This window comes from Myodes glareolus, chromosome 6 (genome assembly GCF_982192425.1).
Source record: "Myodes glareolus chromosome 6, mMyoGla1.1, whole genome shotgun sequence".
Lineage (NCBI taxonomy): Eukaryota > Metazoa > Chordata > Mammalia > Rodentia > Cricetidae > Myodes > Myodes glareolus.
In genome coordinates this window covers 105,544,432-105,567,151 of record NC_142031.1, presented here as the reverse complement: position 1 = coordinate 105,567,151, position 22,720 = coordinate 105,544,432, and the positions used below count along the sequence as shown (strand labels likewise).

At 51.6% G+C, this 22,720-nt stretch overlaps 1 protein-coding gene and 1 long non-coding RNA gene across 8 annotated transcripts in view; one reads left to right on the top strand and one right to left on the bottom strand.

Annotated features, from left to right (window-relative positions):
• Positions 1 to 1,165: 1,165 nt before the first annotated feature.
• Positions 1,166 to 14,868, bottom strand: LOC148121937 (uncharacterized). The gene is made up of 2 exons (XR_015738179.1): positions 14,796 to 14,868; positions 1,166 to 4,302 (listed from the first exon to the last, which is right to left on the bottom strand). It is a non-coding gene; the product is annotated as an uncharacterized LOC148121937 (long non-coding RNA).
• The window catches only part of Adcyap1r1 (ADCYAP receptor type I), a 53,609-nt gene continuing 45,704 nt past the window's right edge, over positions 14,816 to 22,720 (top strand). For 2 of the 7 annotated variants that reach the window (XM_085691049.2, XM_085691046.2), the window contains exon 1: positions 14,816 to 15,328. The gene's annotated coding sequence lies outside the window, so the exon portion shown is untranslated. The remainder of the gene's footprint in view (positions 15,329 to 22,720) is intronic. The other 5 variants (XM_085691045.2, XM_085691047.2, XM_085691048.2 and 2 more) reach the window with 5 other exon arrangements.

Here is a 22,720-nt window from a genome sequence, read left to right as displayed (position 1 = left end):
GAATAGGCCAACTAGGAGAGGAAGCCAGGTGTGACTGCACCAGGAACTGGGTGACCCCAAGTATTTTGCCAAACCAAAAAGTCTTTATGTATAAGCAGTATTCCAAGGAAACTGTGTGTTCAGCGGAACTGCAAGTAAGAACTTTGAACAAATGTTCTAGTCAGACAAAAGGACTAACTTACTGGATATTAAATGAAGGAGTTTCTTAGGTCACTTGTCTACACTGAAGAGCCCTCCTCTTACTTATCGGGGGCCACTTGGCATAGCCTTTCTTAGGAACAAGTGCTATCTAGTTCTTGGGGATCAAGGATGAGCTTGATGCCTGCATGGATTAGCTGGAGGGAGTCCTGTATCACATCCCTAAGGTTGCCTTATTTCCATAGGCTTCCAATGAGCCTGAAAGTGAACTATGATCACCACCACCATCACTCCCAGGATGCACTCCTGCCTTGCTTCTCTGTCCTTGCCTCTGAGCTCCTCTCCTAGCCCCTTGCCTTTCCTTCCTGCCAAGCTTCAGGCTCCACTTAGAGGCCCTTCACTCAATATCTGCACTCTCTAGGTGGTCCCGTTGCCCTCCTAGGCTCTTTGCCCACAATGCCCATCTAGACTCCATGGACCTGCACAGATCTCCTGAGCCTCTTTTCCCGACCTGCATGTTCCATGCCCTGTAAACGGCAGTGCCCTTTGTTGCTAGCCACACCTAGATCTTTCTGTGCCTTTTGGATCCCTTGACTTTCCTTAAGCTTCCCTTTGCCTGCTGGTCCCTCACTGATGCCCGCTGAGCCCCTGCAGGTTCTGACTCACCCCTCCCCCTCCCCGCCACTGCCACCACAGCCAGGCCCCCATTCCCAGAGGAAGTGATTCATCACCCAGACTCTGCAACCAGCTATGAGATTACTGCCTGTGCAGCTTTGGGTGAGTTAATTAGCCTCTCTGGGACACCGCTTCCTCGTGAATAAATCAAAGATAAGAGTGATATATACCTTATGCGGTTGTGAAAATCAAGTAGTACATGTAAAACAGGCTTGTGCGTAGAAGTAGGGGCCTGTTAATCAAGGTTATCCTTGGCCACTTCCTGTTGCCCCATAGAAACATATGGGAGGCACAGTGGAGCCATATATACAATTTCAAAGCATCTAGTAGTTGTATTAAAAAGAAACACAGGGAATTTTAATGGTATGTTTTATTCAGCCCGCTACATTCAAAATATTTCAAAATTCTATCAGCATAAAATACGAATGAGCGATTTTGCCTTCTTTCTCATGTGCCAAGTCTGGAATCCATCGTTTATTTGACATTTCCATCACATTTGAACCAGCCACGTGTAGCATGTTCAGGTATCATGTGTGCCTTGCAGTGCAGGCTCTGGCCAGCAGCAGTGTGAATAGCCTCTACTGCCTGGTTCCTCCAGGGCAGACCTGCTCAGTCACCGTGAACTCCTGCCATGGCTTCCCATCTCACTGAGAGGAAAGTCCCGGCACTTCTCTAGAACTGACGGTGTCACCACATCTGGCCCCAGCTTACGGAGGGGATCGCCTCCATTCTCCTCAGCCACCTCTTCCTTCAACATGGGACAGGCCAAGTTCATTCTTCCCACCCGTTCTCTCGACTGGGTGGGCTTTCCCCTTTGGCCTTCACTCTGGTAGGTGACCCAACGAGGGGGGTGATGGAGTACAGGGGACACAGGTGCCTTAGTTTGAGACCTCACTTGAAGGCTGATACAGACTCTCCTTCAAGTTCCTTGAGTTGGGTCAGTATGTCCCAGTGGGGGCAAAGTGTTAGCCAGCCTTAGGAGGACCCTTCAACTTAAGGCTCTTGGTAGTGACCGCAGTTCAGGTATTTGGAGAATAATCTTCAGTGGGTTTAGCTTGGCCAGTCTCTACCCTGGGGAACATCATCAGTAGAAGAAGGGGGTGCAGAAGAATTAGTGTGCATCAGGATGGGGCTTTGAAAGGCTAGCTTCTCTAGCAACCACTTGTCTTGGTAGGGTTACCCATAGTTCTCTTGATTTGTAGATGGGATCAGCAAAAGCGCAAGGCTAGCTGTCAGGGGAAAGAGTGATAGAATAGCCTGAATGCCTGTGAGCTTGCAGCATAGGTTGGTGCTTGCAGACAGGCCAGCAGCTGCAATGACAGAACTCTCAGACTGGCCCTAGGCAAGCGCTGGGCAAGCGGCTTCTTCCCAAGGAGGCCAGTGGAGCCCACTTCCTGGTAGCCCATATCCAGGTCAGCTGTAAAGCCTAGAGAAGTTCCTAAGAGGCTAGGGGACAGTGGGGGTGTAGGCAAAAAATGTGGATATCTTCAGACTAGAGCCCTAGCTGAGAGGACAATGTATGTCCTATCTAATGTCCCCGCCATGTTCCCGATGACCATAGCTGGGCTGACAGGGTAGTGGCTAAGGGTCATTACACTTTCTCACCACCAGGTAGCAGCTGAATGTGTGGGAGGCACTGGAGAGGCCAGGTTCTGAGTTCAAGTCTCCTTACTCTGTGCTTCCTTCCTGAGCCATCTGTCCACTCCCAGAGTCACCATCCACCCAAGAAGTTCCACCCTTAGCTGCCTGGGAGAATCGAATGCAGAGTTAAGAAGGCCCCAGTGCCAGTCCTTGCCTCAAATCCCTTCTGTCAAAATCTGCATTGTGCCTGCTTACCAGAATTCAGACATAGTCTTGTGCTGCCAGGGTGGAGAACCCTGACTTTATTTCTAAGACCAGCCTTGCTCTTCCAAGTTCAGCCTCTTTTCTGAGCTTCTCACCTCCTCCTGTGATGTCTCTTCTTGGGCTTCTCTTAGGGTGCCTCAAGCCCACATGACCCAAGTCCAGTTCATAATCCACGCGAAGCCTGTTTCCCCCTTCAGGCTCCTGCTCAGTGAACGTGTCCACCAGGTAGACAATAGTGCAGCCTGGTGTCAGCCCATAGGCTCTGCCAGCGTCAACCTCCCTATACCTCCCGGCTAGTCCGTCATGCTGAAGCTTTGCTTCATTAGTAGCAACCATGAACAGCGGTGTAGGAATGAAAGAGAAGCATACAAGTCCGAGTAATTCACAAGGAAGCCAGAGCCTTCTCAAGAAGCAGTTTTCTCTTCCTCACAAGGTTAGCCTGGTTTGCACTATCACACTCCCGCCCCGGTCAGTGGGGAGGAGAGAGCAAATGGTGCGTCCAGGCTTCTCCCTTCAAAAGAATATCCTAGATGCTGTTTACATCCCTAGGGGCCCGAGTTCAATCACACACACTCACACACCTGGCTGCTGAGTCCTGTTGACCACGTTCCTTATAGTCTCCTGTTTCTCCATCTCTCTGTCATTCTTCCCACAGGCTCTGTCCGACGCAGCCAGCCTTCTATCTCTGCTCTCTGCACCCTCCAGCCTCCTTTCTTCCTGGCATCTTGGGCAATACTTTCAAAATGCCAGTGAGATCTGATACTCTCTTTAACCATTTCCCACTGCTCTGAGGATAAGGCCTCTGGCCATGGGATCCGGCCCTGTGGCTCAAATTCAGTCCAACCCCATTGGTGTCTGGTTGCAGTGGGGCCCGTGCCTGCTGGTCCTTTTCTCTGTGGTTGTAGCTTTTGTTTTCTCCGTGGAGCCCCTCCACCCCTGGACTCCAAGCTATTCCTTAACTTGTCCTTTAAATCGAAGAGCAGTCGAATTCTTGACACATCCCTGACATCTGGGTGAGAGCAGAGTGCCCTCCTTCCCAATGTCAACATTCTAGTTGGGTTCCACCAAGAGGTTAGTCATTGCTTCAATTCTGTGCATCCCATTTGGCCACAGGCCCAGGAGGAATGGATCACTGCCATTTCAAGTGTGCCACCGTGCCACCATTTCAAGTGTCCTCACCCACACTGCTCGCTGCACGAATTATGAGTGGCAGTTGTAAGGAGTGGCACCCAGGCTCCCCACTCCCCGAGATTGTAAAAGAGGTACATTTGTAGAGGAGGAGCCCTGGAAAGCACGGAGATGGCAGGCTCTTGTGTTCGACATGGAAATGTGGCCGGGAAGTGTTCCAGAAGTTACTGGGCTCAATCATGTGGGTTGCTACACATGCGGGGTTGGACCTCTGGAGGAATAGCCTTCCTGGATCCAAGGACGCTGGATTCTCTATCTGCACTAGGGACTGGAAAAAAAAGCAGAAACCGCTGAAGATGGAAAGTGACAGTCTTCATTGTCAGCGTGATTAGAGAGGTAGACACCTAGGAGATTAGCTGAACACAGCGCCGTGGGTGACAATGAGGAGTTTCCAGGGGCTTGACACATGAGAGAGCATGACCTTGACTGTGGGTGGCACCATCTACTAGTGGGGACCTGGAGAGAACAGGAGAGGAAGGAGGAAGTCAGCTAATGCGCTGAGTGCATAGCATAGCCACTTCCCCATCCCCTTTCCCCATCTTTCCTTCCCTCTCTCCCCTTCCTGGCCCCCCGGAGGTAAGTGACTTCACTCCTCCTCACACTGTGGTGTTCATCCTCATCACAGTCTGGAAAAGCAAAGACAGCAGACATGGCTGGATACACTGGGAAACATAAACCCAGGAAAATTCTTTCTCCCTTGTAACTTTCCCAGATTTTTTTTTCTCAGAACAATGCATATGACTAATACATGCAGTCATTTGAATCTTCCTGTGTTACGTCAACCTTTGAAGGGGAAAACTCTCACCCCACCACCTCTGGTGACCTCAATGCTGTTCTGAGGTCCCTACTTTCTGAGTCTTTACCTTTCCTGGGATGGGTGGTAGGATCATGCTGCTTAAACAAGGTGGAGGACTCTCTTTGCAAGTCCTGTAGAGATGACTTCTGTGTGGTTCTCAGTGAGCAGAGGGAAGCCATGATGGAAATGTTGGCGGGTGTTTTAAGTTTCCCAGTGACTAGCCATGACTACCGGGATTTAGAACCAGAGACTCACTGGATATTGGCTAGGGCAGCCTGACAATAGAAGATCTCAACCACAGACCTCCCTGTTGTCCTTGCTGAGAAGTGAATGCAGGTGACAGGGCTGAAACACCATGGTTGGCAGCAGGGACTCGGCTTAGCAGGAAAGTCTCTTTGCCGCCACCCATGAGGCCACTGTCACCCGCATCTCACCTGTCATGCAGAGACAGTGATTCTTGCTAGAAACATGGGAGGCTGGCTGTGATGAAGGTTTTCCTTATGACCGCACACAATGTGGCCACATGGGCCACATGAGGCTGGCCATGCCACTCCTTTCTTATTCCTCCTGCTGAACAGTTGGGGAGCTGGGGGTCTTTCGGGCTTCTTTTCCTTTCTAGACAGGAATCCCTGAGCTTGTGGGAGTGGGCATGTTAGTCAAGGGCCCGAGGAGGAGGTCTTAAACCCTCCACTGCAGCCTTATCGAAAAGAAGAGGACAACTTCCCCCTACCTTGGTAATGGCGAGAGATCAGAATTCCTCCTAGGCATTCTCTGGGCTCAAGTAGGGCAAGAAAGACTACCAAGGAGCCTGCATGAGAAGTGTGAACTGCACGATCCGTTCAGGAAGGTCATCCATATCTGCCTCCAAAATTATCAGGGTCAGTATCCCGTTCCCAACACCAGGTGGTGCTGAGTTGGGTCCCGGCATGGCTTCTAGGAATGGCCTTGACCCGGGGCATTGAAGGAATGAAGAAAACACAGACACACAAACTGGAGTTGGGTTGTCTGCACTCCCAAATGGAGAAAGCTCACTGCCCCAGAATCTTGCATGATTATTATACAGAATTGACACAGAGGCAGAGGCATTGCATTCAGCTGAACAGGAGAATAGGTTATTCCACACACGCTAACAAGGAGGCAGGGTTTATGGCAAGCAGCTGGTTCAAGGAGGCAGGTGTAGCTAATCTCGGTAGGACAGTCTCTGTAGGGGAGCAGTGCTCTGGCTGTAAAATCTGTGCAGAGAAATCTACAGTGGATATTTTCTGAGCACACTGTCTACTCATGGACCAGAAGGGAAGGATTTACCATTTCTCTCTTGGCCCCGAGTCTCGCCCCAGCAGGGGAAAGAGAATTTGCTACTTTCCAAAGGGTCTGAGAGTAGGGTCCTTGTCATGGCTGTGATCATGTCAACAACACACGTTCACTCACGACTTTGATTCCTATAGAGTGGTTACCTACATCCTCACTCACCAATTCTATCACCACTCTGTACCTTCACCTCCAACAAGGATGCCTCTGTCCCCAATCGTCTATGTCTTGACTCTGGGTGGACTAGCATCTACCCACTGACCTCCTTTTAGACTCTTTTTGTGAACAGAGTCTGGAAGGGACCTGGACACAAAGCTACTTCTGGAATCAGACACACACACACACACACACACACACACACACACACGCACACACGCACACACGCGCACACACACGCATACACACTGTCCACAGTAGGATGAGTCCACTTTGAGGAGCAGGGGGAGGGAGTATGGGCTAGGGCTCTGCAGCTGCGAGTTTCTAGAAGTCAGTAGGGCTCAGGAACAAGCAGTTCTTTAGGAAGAGTCCTGTCTTCAGAGAGAGTTCTATGGAGATGGGTGAGATTCAGAGGAGCCCCCTGAAGCATGCTGGGAGACTCCAAGTAGGGTCAGGGCTCTGTCCTGAATGAAGATGTTAGGCCATTTTGTGGCCTGATCCAAGGCTTTCTCTGAAGCCGAGATTAGAGGGAGGCCAGTCTAAGAAAGGGTTAAGGGGAGGCCTGGCTGTGCTGCAGTACTGACTGGCTTGAGCCTAGTGAGGTCTCATACTTGGTGCTTCTTATACACTCCCAGCCTCTTTCCTGGCTCAGTCCTTCTACCCTCCAGGCTCCTGGTGTCACTAACCTTGCCTCTGTTTCCCCGGTGCTCAAGGCACAGCCACATTCTTCTTAGCGCTTGGGATTTCAGAGTGAGACAGAAAGCCTAAGGTCCTCTGTAGACTGACTTTGCAGAATGTCCTGATCGGAGAAGGAGAGGGCAGCGCTGGGGTCTGGGGTTCCGCCAGCCCTGGCAGCTGGATGAGCAGCTGTAATGGGATTAAGACCAGCCATGCCCACATCCCTCCCCCAGTGGCCTGATTAGGATGCAGTGTTGGCTCTGCTGACTGGGCCAGGCAGCTCTTTGTCCCCACCCCCAGCGCTGCTAGTGCCTAGCAACCCTCACAGGAGAGCCCTTTCCCACCATTCTGTCCACTAGCCGAGCCCTAAGCTCAGAGCACACACAAGCGCCACTTGCTTTTTTTTTTTTTTTTTTTTTTTTGACACCGACAGGGAGCCAGCTGGCCTATCCAGATCCTCCCATGTTCCAGTTCCGAGTTTCTTCTGAAAGTCTAGGTTTCCTTTCCAAGAGTCCTGCCTCCTATCAGTGATACTCTGGTAGAGTTTCATTATGGAATCTCCGAGTCACGTGATCTATTCTAGAAAGCCCCAAACTCCAGGATTGTAGGACAGGAGGTCTCAGCTTGGTGGGCTGGACTCCAGTGCTTGGTGAGTGTGTTGGAGAGGAGTGATCTGAAAGTAGGGTCTGCGGCTGTGGGTCGGGGGGGCACAGCTAAGAGATGCTGGAAGCTGAAGCTTCCTTTGATCTCTTGAAACCGCAGTTTCTGAGTGTGCAGAGAAAAGACCGGAGACCGTCTCCAGCTCAGCAGTATCCAGCTGTCCAAACCGGGGCTGGAGCAACGAGTAAAGAAGGACTTGGTCCTCAGCCAGTCTGTGATGGCCTAGCGGAGACACGTCTTATAGGAAGAGGCAGGTGGTTTGTCGTGTGTGCACAGAGAGGGCTGTGGAAGAAAAGGGCGAGCCTGGTGGGTCAGTGCATTAACCCTAGCATTGCTGAGAAGGAGGGGATCCCAGGTCTATCCTGGGCTAAGTAAGGAGAGCCTGTCAAAAGCAAACAGCAGCGACAACAACGAAAACTAAAGCAAACAAATCGACGAAAGCAATGTTAAAAATGAAAACGAGCAACAATGTTAATAATGAAAACGAGCAACAATGTTAAAAATGAAAACGAGCAGGCAAGGGAAACATGGCTCTCTTGTATTTACCCAATGCTAAGCATCACTCCAAGACAGATGTATTATGTGTATATAGAAAAGCACACATATTTAGATATTTTTCACAACAGCCTCAAATATTCAATGCTGTTATTTAGCTTGGCTTTCTGGGTAAGAAAACAGAGGCATAGAAAGTTAAATGACCTTGTAGGACTGACAGTTTAAACCTGAAGGTCGATGATGAAGTCTCTGCCTTGTTAGTACTACTTGCTTCAGTTAAACAGGAGGAGATGACAGGGGTCATAGTGGTAGGGACCTGTGAACAAAGACCGAGGAAGAGGAAGGGTGATGCATGTGGAGATCTGGAGAAAGTTCTGGATAGCTGTGTCCTTCAGAAAGTGGGTTGGCGGCTCCTTCTAACAGTAAAGATGGTGGAGGTAGCCTGGGGGCTGGAGGGAAGCTTCCCTCTGGGGCGCTGTTAGAAGCAGCAATATCTAAGAGCTAGCGTGACGAGGGTATGTCTCTGTCCATCCCAGACAACAATATTCCTCTGTGACCTTTCCTTCCAGACCACTGCAGATGAGGTCCCCCATTCTGTAGAGGTGTCCTCAAAACACAAAGTAGCAGCCAGAGAGACAGCCTGGTGACAGAGATCTCCAGCCAGCCTAATTAGGAATAATTGAGAACACCTCTCCCTCCGGCCATCATCCCAGGGTGAGACAGATCCAGGACTGATTTCCCCCAGGAACCTGGACAGAAAGGCAGGAGTGAGGGAAATAGCTGAGCATCTTGTGCTCTCCTTACACAGCTGTCCCCTGTTACAGAGAAGCAGCGTCGGTGACATTAGGATTGAACTGAGTGGGCTGGCAGCATCTTTGGATAAGTGACTTGGTCTCTCTGAGACTTGGTTTCTTTACCTGCATACACATGATCACCATGGCCCTATTCAATACAGTCTGACGAGCTCCTAAGATGGGAGACAGCACAGAGCCTGGCTTATAAGGCTCCATGGACAGAGCTGCAGACATTGCTTCGGCCTTAGCAACTGTGGCTCTGGACAGGTCAATGCTGCTATTTTTCTGTCCTGGCCTTCAGACTCCTCATCAAAGTACAATGGAGACAGGGGTTAGCCACTCGTTTGTAATCAGCAGGGAAGTGATACCAAACACTGGAGGCACAGCCAGACAGGTCCAGGCACTGACTTCAGGGAGCTGCTGTAGGGGACTGCAGAGCCCCAGCCCCGCCCTCACACTCCAGGCTCCATAAGATGGGAACTGCAGTAGGTTGGATTTGGAAGTACCCACAGTTCCTGCCCCTGCTGTGAAATAGCACATAATCTCACCCTCTTGAATGTGGACAGGACTTGTAAGTATGGTGTGATCTTGTTTTCTTGATTGGCGCTCATCTGAGGCAAAGGGGAAGGGATCTTGCTGTCTGTCCCCATCGAGTTGCTTTTAAATTTAGGACCAGGGAACTTACTCTGAAAGAGTCTGAGCCAAGCAGATGAGCCTTTGGAAAGAGAGATCAAAGACAGAGAGGCCAAACAGCTCTGAGGGTAACAGTGCTAGGACAGGTCTCTCTGAAGCACATGGTGACTGACCTTTCAAAGCTAAGGCCCAAGTACGACAGCCCCAAGAAACTGAATTCTGCAAACACCTTGGGATAAGACCCCAGGTCTCCACCGAGCTCCTGGACCTGGTCTCTTTTTGATTGCAGCCTTATAACATACTGAATAGAACTCCCTGTCCAGTCTCTGAATGCATGGAACTTGTGACATAAGCCAGCTAGCCAGGTATATTATCTCAAGTTACTACGTTTACAGTAACGCTTTGCACAGCACTAGAAAATCTAAACTATATAGACACTGCCTTGAATATTTCCAAGGCCTTAGGTCGTGCAAGCTCAGGTCTAGGGCCCAGGCACCTTATGAATTTCTTGCAGATAGTTCTTCCATCTGCCACACAGCAAAGAATTAGTTTAACGTCTGCCAAACTGTTCCCAAAGTTGGTCATCAAATAACCTTCTATTTGCCCTACTTTTAATATAATTATCAGCATCATTTGCATGACACCAACTCAGGTCTAAGGCTGTCATAGGCCTTCCATTATTCTGAACAGCTTTTTCTGGGAACGGCTGTATTCATACCTCATGCAGGCTGCCTCCTCCCACATGAATTATCTGCAATTTCCACACCTCTGTGCCTGCCTGCCGAGGTCCTTTATTAGAGCCAGGGCTGGTGTGGGGCTGGGGCATACTGTCATTTTTAAAGCAGTCAAGACAGACTCTAAGAAGCTGCAGGAACGGCAAGTAGAAACTGGTTTTGACTCTGGTATTGGCAAGGAGGGAGCAGACAGAGGCAATGCACAACCACACCATGACGGAACCTAGAGCAGGCCAGAGATAGCAGACCTGCGCCCAGCTAGGGGTGGGGTGTGTGCAAAATGGCCTTTACATACATATGTGGTCGTTTTGTAGTCCACACTGGAAGGGTTCTTTCTACAACTGAAGAGGCTATGCCCAAACTCCAGGCATGAAGAAAACAGCAGGGGAAGGAAGGATAAGAAAAGAATCCTATGGAGAGAGAGGAGATGGTGTGAGACTAGAAATATTTCATTCTCTACCAACTATGGGCTCTCAGAACACTTGGTTCCCATGAGTAACCAGCTGACTCCCTGGGGAAGGCACTACAGAAGGTGAATGGGAAATGTCACTCACTCTCTGACAAGAATTGCCTAAGAGTGATGAAGCTATGCCTCGGCAGACAGGCCCTGCTGTCTGCCTGAGATCCCTCAGGAGGGAATATCTCTATCCCAGAGGAGAAGCAGCATATTCACAGCACGAATCTGTGTGTGGGACCACCCACTGGCTCGTCTGTGACCACACCCCTGGGGATGCATCCTGTACCAGAAGATGCAATGAGTATGTATATTCGCCTGTGCACATCTGGGCAGGGCAGTGTATTTGCATATCTATATACACAGTGCAAAGAGCTGAATATCTACACACAGGTCTGTTGCTTTTCCTCTGGGCTTCAAAGAATTATCTCTCTCATCTAGTCCACCCCGACACCCACACTTTCCAACTTCCTAGGCGCATATGTTGTTATCCAAGAGCTGGGGAGACACAGGGCTGGTAGCTCTGAGACCTGCTCTGCCAGCAACTGTAACATCCTGGAACTGAAGCATCCTTTCTAATTCTGAGCCTTGGGAGTGAGAGCTCCAAATCTCTTGCCCCTGAATCCCACCTGCCCCTAATTCCAAACAGTCCTTGCCTCACTCATCTGTATCCACTGCTGGGCCCTGGAATGGATGGGAGGGGTGCAGAGAGAACTTAAGCCTAGTGAGGGGTGCCAGGGGCCTCTGAAGATGACCTTCTGTCCTCCTTGACTCCAGGTAGCTGCCGAGATATCTCAAGGGCTTTCAAATACCACAGGACCACAGTCTGCATAGCACAGTTCTAGACAGAAAACTAACATACATTTCCTTGGTTTTTTTAGGGTATCCAAAGGTCTGGGGACCAGGTCTTTGAGGTCCCTGTTCTGGTGGTACCGAGTAGACCACCTTGATAGGCTGGCACACAGGCGTGGGGAGGGCTTCTCACAGTGCTCCCGAGCACTCTGGTTGGAGGTTAAAAGACCCTAGGGAGCTTTCAAAAAACACTCCTGCCCAAGCCTCTCCACAGACCCATTATCTAATTATCTGCGGTGGGGAGGCCCTGGGCAGGGGTGTTTCTTTCAAAGCTTCTGAAGAGATTCTGTGGAGAAGAGTTAAGAAGGGTCATTTCTCCACCAGAAAGTGCCAGGAATCCAGAGCAACCTGGGGTCTCCAAAGGGAGAGCGCACCAGAAATGCTAGCTCTCCACCACGAGACACCTGTGTTCTGGGAGGTGCAGCTTCTGTCTGAGTGGTGCCAGGCCTGGGCTAGAGTCACGGAAGGAACGGCTTCTCAGGAGAGATGAATGCTGGGTAGGGTGGCCTGGCATCCATCTCCCTCAATCCCTCATCTCAGGAAATTGAATTAAAACCCGTATTTTTCAGATGCTGCCTGCCCAGCTGGCTGGCTGGCTTGTGGAGAGGGATGAGGCAGTGAGCTCCTCAGGGTAGGGAACAGTGGGAGTGGAGGCCCGTCATTTTCCTGCTCTGGGAGGGAAGGCAGCTCAAACGGACTCTGGAATAACACTGCCACGGTGCTTCTTTAGCGTCCCCTAAATACATTTCAGAGCCTGGCAGCAATGATGTAGGTGGTGGGCTGCCAAGCACAGAAAGTCAAGGTTAGAACTTGACCTGAAGCTGACATTTTGAGTGAATAAGGGTAGAGATAATGAGAGATCCTGGCTCTCTTCTTGAGGGTGCTCAGTTTAGGTGACCAGAATTAGGTGAAGTTATTACGCAAGGGATCATATTTGTGAAGAGGCCCAGAGACAAATGCCTGTGACAGGCCGAGAGTAGCATAGGACACAGAAACTCATCCTGGACTTACAGGATAGTGGAGGGGGTAGTCACACGACACTCCTCTGCTGGGGTATGGTGTTTGATCTGCTAAGAAAATCATCTTTTTGCCCCTGGGAAGCGAATCAACTAAGAAGAAGCACCACTTCTGGATGACTTCAGACGTATCTAGCTGCAGGTGTGTCATGGTTTTCCATCCCCTCTTTGCCCTTATCAGGTCTTTCTAGGCTGGGTGCAAGTAGGACCTGACTGCCCAGTCGGTTCTGCCAGGAACTCACCTTCAGGCCATAGGCTATGTGTATGTGTGTGTGTATGCATGTGTGTATGTGCATTTTACTTCCTTCTACATGGTTGGTTGCCTGGACAGAGGTAGATGCATGCTCTCTCTCTCTCTCTCTCTCTCTCTCTCTCTCTCTCTCTCTCTGTGTGTGTGTGTGTGTGTGTACAGAGGAAGATGCATGCCATGGCTACCTTTTCAAACACGATGATGTGTGCACGTGTGTGCGCGCGTGTGCATCTCACTTCCTTCTACATGGCTGGCTGCCTGGACAGAGGTAGATGCACGCTCTCTCTCTCTCTCTCTCTCTCTCTCTCTCTCTCTCTCTCTCTCTCTGTGTGTGTGTGTGTGTGTGTGTGTGTGTATACAGAGGAAGATGCACGCCATGGCTCCCTTTTCAGACACAATGGTGTGTGTGTGAGTGTGTACAGAGGAAGATGCACGCCATGGCTCGTGCGTGTGCATCTCACTTCCTTCTACATGGCTGGCTGGCTGAACAGAGATACATGCCATGACCACCTTCTCAGACACCACATTGTGCACCAGGTAACAAAGAACAGCGAGCAGGGTTTTGGTTCCCAGACGCAGACGTGAAGAACCAAGGACATGTAATAAACCAAGAACTGGATGCACACCTTCAGAGTGGCAGGACTCCCACAGGGGACTCTGACTGTCACCATGTCTACTGTAGGTGATCCCACCTCCCCATTCCATATATCCCTAGTGCCAGTGTCCTTCATTTCATGCTTCGTTTCCGACCTAGAGGCTCCCAACAGCCAGTTTACAGAATACTTTCCTAGGTGACATCTCATTTGATTGGTCCTACATCGGGGCTGGAGGCTGAGTAGAGAAGCTGACCCCCAGCTTGGGAAAACAGACTAGAAAGAGATGCAATGCTTTCCAGAGGGTAGTCTGGATGACACTTGCTTAGTGCTGGCTGTGTTCTTTCTAGAAGGGCCCTGGCCACTCCTGATAGAGAAGGATGGTAATCTGCTCTTCTCTTCCTCTGGAACATGGCCTGAAAGGATCACAAGCCAGTACCAGTCAACAGTGAGGTGAAGCAGGCAGGCCAGGGCTTTCTGGGCTACAAGGGGGGAATCATGGATATCTCTGCATATAGGGGATTTCATACACACATCTTTCTGAAACACTAGGTTGCTCCTTTATTCTGAGCTTTATTATTTTCATTTGTGAAATGGGGTGTAAAATGGTCAGGTCTCATGTGTTAGGATTCTGTATGGCTCCCATCTACACTGTGATTCTCTTACCTCCCAGACCTTTTATCTTCTGCTTGACTAACCTTGCCAAAGAGAGACTCAAGTCCTTTCTCCTTTCCTCTTCCTCCTTGGGGATCCCTCAGAAGGTACTCTGTACCCCAGTGACTGGACCTATCGGGAGGGTGGCCCAGAACCTACTTGAATGGGCAATGACAGATCTGTTTGAGAGCTGAATGATGGAGATGCAGAGAACTCACAGGAAGCTCTGACTGGGGACAGTTACAACCAACCGGGCTTGGCAGAACAGTGGCTATGAGACCTTAACCTGCTGAGTTCTACTCATTAAGCCTCCACTTACCAAATTGTACCAGGAGAAGGCTGAGTGGACCATGTCACCGAGAACAATAGTGATTCGTTCAGCAGCAGCGATTATAAAAGGCTAGTACAAGTCTACTACTGGCATACAGACTGTCTTTACTTAACGCTGTTCTCAAGACTACAGAAACAGGAACGACGATTCTATAGTGCAGGTGAAGTCAGAAATGTCAGGCCACATGCCCAAACTCACGGAGCTGCCAGGGCAGTCTCATTTATTTTAAGAGCTCTCCTATAAGCACCATCATTCCTATACTGGCTATAGAGGTGTTCTCCAGAGTGTCACATTTGAGGACATCCAGATAGGCACTTGCAATCCAACCCTTGCAGACCTGAATTGTTGACAGAGAAAGGCCCAAAGAGGGCCTGGGACTTGGTCAAGGGGCAAGGTTGCCAGAGGAGGTTTGGAACACAGTGAGGGAAGGGAGAGGGCTTTCTCTCTTGGATGTTTTGCGGTTGGACAGAAAGGTGGAGAGTCCAGAGGAAGGCTCAACTCAGCCCGGAAGTTCTGCGACAAAACTGGGAAAGGGGGGCTGTTACCTCCGCCTCCGCGCCCTGGGTCTCTGCCGCAGCTCCGGCTGTGTCAGTGCGGTGGTCCTCATCGCGCTCCCCATCTCTGTCCGCGGTCTAACCCCGCCCCCAGGCGCTCATTGGCCTGCACCCCACCCCCCAGCCGGCTCGGTCCTCTGGGGAGGCGGTGGTCTGTCGCCTCCCTCAGCCCCGGGCCTGGCTGCGCAGCAGAGGCGGCGCCTCTCCCGCAGGACAGAGCTGGCCGCGCGGAGCGGGGAGGGCGAAAGCAGACGAGGGGCTCCCGGCTCCCATCCCCGGCGGTGACTGGCGTCCGCTCTGGACCAGCGTGGTCCCCGTGTGCACATACGCACACGCCACGGCGCAGGAACACACAGACCCAGCTGCCCGCGGCCACAAGCACTCAGAGACCAGGCTCAGCGCGCGCTCCGCGGCTGACTCGCTCCAGCCAGTGCAGCTCCGGCGGGCACGGATTCGCGGGCTGCACGCCCTCCTGCACCTTCCATTCCGGCACCCTGCAGCCCGCACGACCCTGGGACCAGCAGGTAAGAGCCACCCCCGGCCCGTCCCTCCGCCCCGCAGCACGCGTCCAGTTCCAGACCCTTCTCTGGCGGGGCCCTAGGACCCCTTCCTCCAGCCCAGAGGTCTCTTGGAGCTGCGTGCTCCGCCGACCCAGAGCCGGCGAGGGCCAGCACCGGGCACAACGCTGGAGCCCAGTCTCTCTCGCTGTTGTAGGCAGCCTACGCTTCTTTCTGCCCCATCTAAGTGTCTGGGACGGTGGCGTGAGGCCACCATTCCTTTAGATCACTCAGTGATGATCGGCCTAGCACTCGCAGTCTTTTCTGGTGCCAGAAAAGGACATTCAGGGGCAGGAATGACACTGCTGCCAGAGGGATCCCAAGAGATCTATTTCCCTGTCTCTAGGGCGGACCAAAGCGCCTAGGCGGATTTGGAAGCGAGGCACTGGAGGGTCCTTTGGGGGACTCCGTTCCACCGTCTGCGGGGTGTCTGAGGGGTAGGCAATCTATGTACTGGGGATAGAGGTAGGGTAGGAACCAGTTCAGTTTGTTCCCCAAGGGTGATAACCTTTAGGATTGTTTAAAAAAGGATAGTCCTCCAGTTTTTCCCGCGGCGCAGAGAGGTCGAATGAGAGATGCTTGGGCTTTGGTGGTCTAACAAGGAAACGCCCTGCAGGGCCTATGGGAGAAAATCGCTGCTGGAGTGGGCCCTCCTGAGACCCCTGCTGACTATTTTAAAGGCCCGCAGTAGTTAGTTGCTGGGAGCAGGACCGTATCATCAGCAAGAGCGTGGCAGGTTTGGGGGTCGGAGGGACCAGGCACCAGAACATAGAACTAGATCTTTAGGAGGAAGCTCGCAGGAAGGGGATGGTGATGGCATTTCATTTGCTGCTACGGAGTGGGGCATCAATTCTAGAAGGAACTCAGAGCCTTCTGGAACATCTTGGCCTGAGAGTGGATTTTGGTAATTCTTCAACCCATTTCGGGACTGGTGTGTGTGTGTGTGTGTGTGGCTACTTTTCTTTACTTCAAGCTATATGTCCCATAATCCCTCACTCCCCAAACAAAAAGAGAAACAGGCCTCTGTTGCCATTTTTCTGTGGTAGCTCAGGTGCATTTCTGTGGGGGTATGTGGGAGTTTAGAGCCCACACAGAGCATGGGGGTTGGGGGGGGACTGCAGTTGGACTGAGGTAGGCCATTCTGAAGGTCAAGCTGGAGGCTGGAGGGTGGCTTCTGGGCATGGAAAGAGGATAGGTTACCGTGACTGATCCTTTTGGTGGCCAGGGATAGCAGGTAGCTCTAGGTTTGTTGTGGAGGTCCTGGGATGCCTTTGGTATGGTGGGCAGCTGAGGCTGGAGCAGGTCCCATTCCCAGGCAGGGGGACCTAGGACTCCTGCTCCTCACCGACCTTGGAGAGAACAGGCAAAGGCCCCAGTCTGGATGCAAGCCAAAATCTGAACACACAAATTAAAGACAGGACATGCTGGAGCCGGCCTCGAGCCAGGTCTCCTGACCAGTCCCTCAACAAGTGTGTGTGGTGTGACCAGGAGTCAGAGGTGGTTCCTCCTGCTTTACGCCATCAGGGGAGATTCACGGGTGGTAGGGTATCTGTCCTGAGATCCCCGAGGGTCTACCTGCCTCTGTGTAGTGAGGGACATGTCTGTGCCGAGCCTGTAGGAGGAGGACCTTTTCCTGCACTCGGAGATGGAGCTAGGCTAAAGGCTGTGTTCACATCCTGTTTTGTGAATGCTTCAGGCTGGCAGGGGGCTGATTGGTGAAGCACTTTGGAGCCCTTGGTTTTTGATTTGTTTTGTTTTTTTTCATATGGTCACCTCTCTGCCATGCTTCTACTTTTGGACACTCTCTCCTCCGTTTGTATTGAATGGAGGAATGTACTCAGTGCATGTCTACAGATCAGGATACAGGTGAGATTCTAGAAAGGACAGCAGAGAGGGTCACAAGGTGGCTTTATCACTGAGAACGGGGCCAAGCAGGGATTTTATTGCCTAGGAATGAATGGCATTGAGTAAGTGACGGGCCCTGTGCTGCCTGCCAAATGGCAGGGCCAGGGTGCTCAATACAGTGTGAGAACTTTGCTCAGGGTGAGAAGATCATGCTCACCTGTGAGCCACTCCTCTTGGAGGGGACCCTGAGGGAACTGGACCGAGCAGAGGATGTGTGTAGCAGAGCTGTGACGTCGGGGCTTTTTACCCCAGAAGGCCTGGAGACCTCAGAAGCTGCCTGCCACTTCTGAACAGAAGGAACTGGGCTCCTGTGCCTGAACGGATGGGACCTCGTGGCCCAGCTGCCTGGCAACATGGAGGCAGGAAAACCCTTAGCTGTGATGTGTTTGTACTGAGCTCTGGATGCCGTCAGAAGCACACAATGAAAACCACCCCCACACTGACACATAGAGGAGTGACACACAGCTGGGGAGGCATGTAGACTTCCCATGATACCTGCCTGGGATCTGGGATGAAGCAGAGGCAGGCAGAAACAGAAAGACATGCTCACATCAGATCTGGGAACACTGGGTCACAAAAGACAACTTTAAAGAAGGCCCAGGTGTGTGTGTGTGTGTGTGTGTGTGTGTGTGTGTGTGTGTGTGTGTGTGCGCGCGCGCGCGCGTGCGTGTGTGTGGTGTTTGTACACTGTATTGCAGGAGCCTGGAACATGGTCTGTAGCTTTTTTCCCCCTGTAAATCTAGTAAATATTTTAGACTCAGTGACCATCGTGATTGGTTGCAGTGACTTTATCTTGCTGCGTGAGCTTGGAAGCAACTGCAGGAGACATATGAACAGAATAACAGTCACTAAAGGACGGTGTTTTGGTAAGCTTTATGGACACCCAATATTTTAATTTCAGGCAGTCTGTATTTCATGAAATTCAATTCTTTTAATTTCCTGGCCATTTAAAAATATACCATTTAGAAACCATACTTGACTCTCTGGCTGTTCAATACTAGGGCATAAAGTGAATTGACTAGAAGGTTCCCTAGCTGCTGGGCTGAATGGTTAGAGGCAAGAGAGGGTCCAAGAGATTGAAGAAAAAGGAGGTCTGGTCTTGGAGCTCAAGATGCCTGAACACTAGCTGCTCCCCTTAGTCTCCCTGAGGCATCTGTTTGTCAGTCCTTGGGGAGGCTTCCACTGTGCTCAGACGTCACCCCACCCCCATAGTATAACTGGAGACAGCACACATTAAATACTTCTGATGTTGTCTGAGCATGCCATGTAGTTCCTAAGCCCCTTCTCCTGTTTCTCTTATGGGGGAGAAGCCAACGCAAAACCTCACCTTGGATCTCACAGTAAACTTGGCAAGACCTCAATAGCCCAGGCAGGAGGGAGGGGCTCTCTGTTCAGGGCTGGGGACCAGAGGACAGAATGAGTAAGCTCACGGGTGGGCTTTCAGGAGGTGGTGCTCCAAGGTGGAGTGGCCTCTCTCCTCCCAGCTCTCGTCAGATTCTGAGTAGTACCTGGCTCTTTCCACCTTCTCCCTGGCAGATGGGCATGTGGTTTACTGGCTGAGGGCACTGGCAGCCACCGTGCACTTTGGAACCTCTTCACTGGAAACCTAAGGCTCAGGCAGCGAGCTCACCACCTCCCCTCTGCTTCTCTCAAGCCCTGCTGTCCTCCACGGACCTTTCTTTCCTGCCACATCTTCCAGGGATACTTTGCTGTCATTTTACTCCATACCTCAGCATTCGACCTGCTTTCCATTAGCCTGGTCCTGATCCTGAAGGTCCCTGTGGTTGCCTCTGCTTAGTGGCCAGGAAAATCTTTTCCCTTGTTGGGGTGCAACCATCTCTCCCCACTCAGGGGCACCCCATTTCCTGATACAGTCCTCCAGGGTCCCTAGCTGCTAGGCTGGCTCCAGCCTTCCCTACCTCCTCCCCACCACCTGATGTCTTGCCCTAGAGGTGACTCTGCTGCCGGGTGTATGTGGAACCCAAGCCTGTATGAGGGGCTAGGGATGGGACAGCGCTGTCCTCCTGTCCATCCCTGTAGGGGCTTCATGGGGCAGAGGAGTTCAGAGTAAGGAAGGATGCAGAGAGACAACAGACTCCAACTGAGAGCCAGGACCAGCTATGGGAGTTGTAAGTGGCCTACGGCAGAAACCACGCCCCTGCTGAGCATGGCAGATGGCCTCTGCTGGGTTTGGTGCAGTGAGCTGAAGGGTCTGCAGATCCCCCCTTCTTCTTCTGACGAGGAAAGTCTCGAGGTCCGTGAGTCACCAATTCTCCAGTGTGCTGACTGGTGATGCGGCTGCTGCTGTCAGTTCCTGCTCAGCTCACTTCAGCACTGCTGGGGCCCAGGGAGGGTGGCTAGAGGGGTGGGGGATGTTCTGGGATTTCCTAGACCCCCTGAAGTTCTGTCCATATCCCATTTCTGCCAGCCACATCTCTATGCCCTGTAACGTTGGGAAACACCTTCCCGCTCTGGCCTCAGCTTCTCCATGATGAGGTGGCTTCTCAAGTTGATCTTAGGCAGGACTGGAACATTCTGTTCACAGTGGCTCTTTCTGAAGAGGGAGACAGGTACAGGTAAGGCTGCATCTGCACAGGCAAATGGCAGTCAGTAGCAGAGGCTCTGCACACCTCTGGGCAGGGGTAAAGTGACCAGAGGCTGCAGCAGGCTCCTTTACAAGTGATAGAGCAAAAGCCAAGGGATGCATATGTTTTGGAACCACCTTTCAGCTCTGTGGGGTACTTCCTGTGTGACCTTGGAGAAGTTACATGGCCTCTCTGTGTTCCTGTCACCTACCCTGTAGAACGAGAATAATGCCAGGAGCCACTTCATGAGTGTCTGTCAGGTTGCTGGAGTTGACGGGTAGAACTTGGAAGCGCGCCCAGCACACAGGGAGTACTCAGAAAGGACTGGCCATTAGGAGATAGAGTGCAGCCAGCCTGCTGTTCCCAGTGAACGTGACACAGGGCGGAGGTGACGGCCCAATGACACGAGAATCATGAACACGGAGTGGGAGACACCTCACAGATGCCAGTCTATGGCACCTCCCTGAAGCTGTTGAGACAGGCATGGCTCTCATTCCCACTTTGCAGACAACGTGTCGAGGCTGAGCAGGAAGCTTAAGTACTTCACCTGAGGTCAAGACTAAAATCTCCAGGGGGAGCCTCCCACTTCTCGTCCTCTGAGAGCTTGGAGGCAGAGCCTCCCCGTTCGCAGAGCCACCTGCCTGGCACCGTTTGGAGCCCAGGGAGCACTGTGGGGTGGGAGGGCTTGCAGGGTGGCCAAGTCAAAGGGGCTGATGTCCCTCCTCAAGCTGGGGGTATCTTTTAGACCTGTGGTGGCCTGGCTCATTCCAAGACAGGGACGCTTGTATTTCTAAGGAGTCTTGAGGCAGAGGCAGCAGACTGGTGTGGCAGATCCAGGGGACACGTGGGGAGGGCGGCTTGTGGAGGACTGTGTCTGGTCCCCACAGAACACTGTGAAAACCGTGTTCCAGGTGCTACTGGGAAAGAGTGGAAACAGTACAGATGCACTGGAAGAACAGAGAGCCATGCTATGTGAGGCTTCCAGAGTCAGGAGGAGAAGCCAGGGCCCGAGCCCTCTGTGGTGCGGATCAGGTGGAGCAGCAATGGTAACCCAGGACCCTAGCTCTTGTTTAGTGGTTGCCCCACCGGAAGATACTTACTTGTGTGCCCTCATGGCTCCTGTGTCAGCACTATAGATTTCTCCCTGGATTGTGATTTGGCTGGGAGGCTGCACACAGAACCAAGGATCCCTGTCCATATCTGCAGGAAGGTGATATATGGTGATATTTAGTGTGTGCTTTAACAGATTAATCTTGCCTAAAGATTAGAGTGTGGGAGCTAGCCTCTAGTTAGCCATATAGGCCTGGCAGTAGTGGCGCACATCTTTAGCACATCTTTTATCCCAGCACTTGGGAGGCAGAGGCAGACGGATCTTTGTGTGTTCAAGGCCACCCTGGGTTAGAGTAGATCGATCCAGTCTCAAAGAGAAACAGAGTCAGGTGGTGGTGGTTCACACCTTTAATTCCAGTACTTGGGAGTCACAAGCCTTTAATCCCAGCCCTAAGGAGTTGGAGACAGGAAGGGATATGGCTGGGCGGAAAGAGGACTATAAGGTGGGAGGAGACAGGAGCTCAGGGTATTTAGCCTGAGGATTCATAGAGATAGGATCTTGTTCCCTTGGTTCTGAGGATTTCGTAGAGGTAAGAACTAGTTACTGGTTGCTTTGCTTCTCTGATCTTTCAGCTTTCACCCCTTAATATTTGACTCTGACTTTTTATTATTTAGACCAATTAGAATTCATGTGACCTCGATATGTCTGTGAGCTAGTGGTTTCCTCACAGTAGCGTCTTCTGTACATGGCTCTGGGTCTCCATAAAGGGACTTATGAGGGGAGTTGTGGTCACAGGTGACCACACTGATGCTTCCACGTGGAAGCCCTGTGGATAAGGGTGGGCTAGTGTCTGTGGACATGACATGGTTTTATGCTCATTTGCTTCAGAGAGGGGAGGGGAGAGACAAGGAGAGGGAAAGGATAGAATACCAGTCCCCACCTCCTAGTTCTCTGCCGTTACGTTCCCTCCACCAGAGAGGACCTTAGAGCTGCAGCTTTCTTTGTCCTGGTATGCATCCCTAGGTTCTCACAAGGACTGATGCAAGGACCCCTATAAGCCCGTCTCCACAACCCAACTGGAGGGCCAGCCTGGCAGCTGGCCCCAGGCTGCACTATGCTGCAAGGGTCTGGGATGGAGAGGAGGTAGGTATGTCTGGGGACAGTGTACTCCTGAAGCGTTTCCCTGGGGACCACAGCTCTGTTTTGGAGTCTTCATCTTGAGATTATTCAAGGTTAAAGAGAGTCAGCTCTGAGCTCAGATGACATTCTGTTCTTAGTGGATTTTCTGTCCTGGAGTAGCTGGGAATGATGGCTTCTCACTCCTGCTGAGGTACCCAGAACTGGATATTCCTCTATCCTAATCAAGCCTGAAGTCATTTCTGCAGGCAGAGTCTGGAATCTCAGACTGGTAGAGGTGATCGCAGCCTTTGGGGGAGCCATCACTACTACAAGGCTGCCTGTAGCTACGAGGAAGGTAAAGAGTCTGGGGGGCAGAATAGGAACTCAAGCCTATGTGCATGACCTATGTCTGTTCCCAGCTTTCTCCCAGTCCACCCAGCCCTACTTGCTTCCTTTTCCCCAGTACTTATTAGCTGTCTGAGGCCTCCTCAGCATCTCTGAGTGAGCCTGGGGAGGGACATTCTCCTCTCTTCATCTTCCTATCGCTGCTCCTCATTCCTCATTTTAGGTATTTATTACCTCATGGAGCCAAAAGGGTTGAAAGAGGATGTTAAGACCACACACCAGAGGCACAGAGGCATGAGTGACAAAAGCTGGGCACATGGGACTTGTGGGTACAGGGAGCAAGCTTGTTTCAGC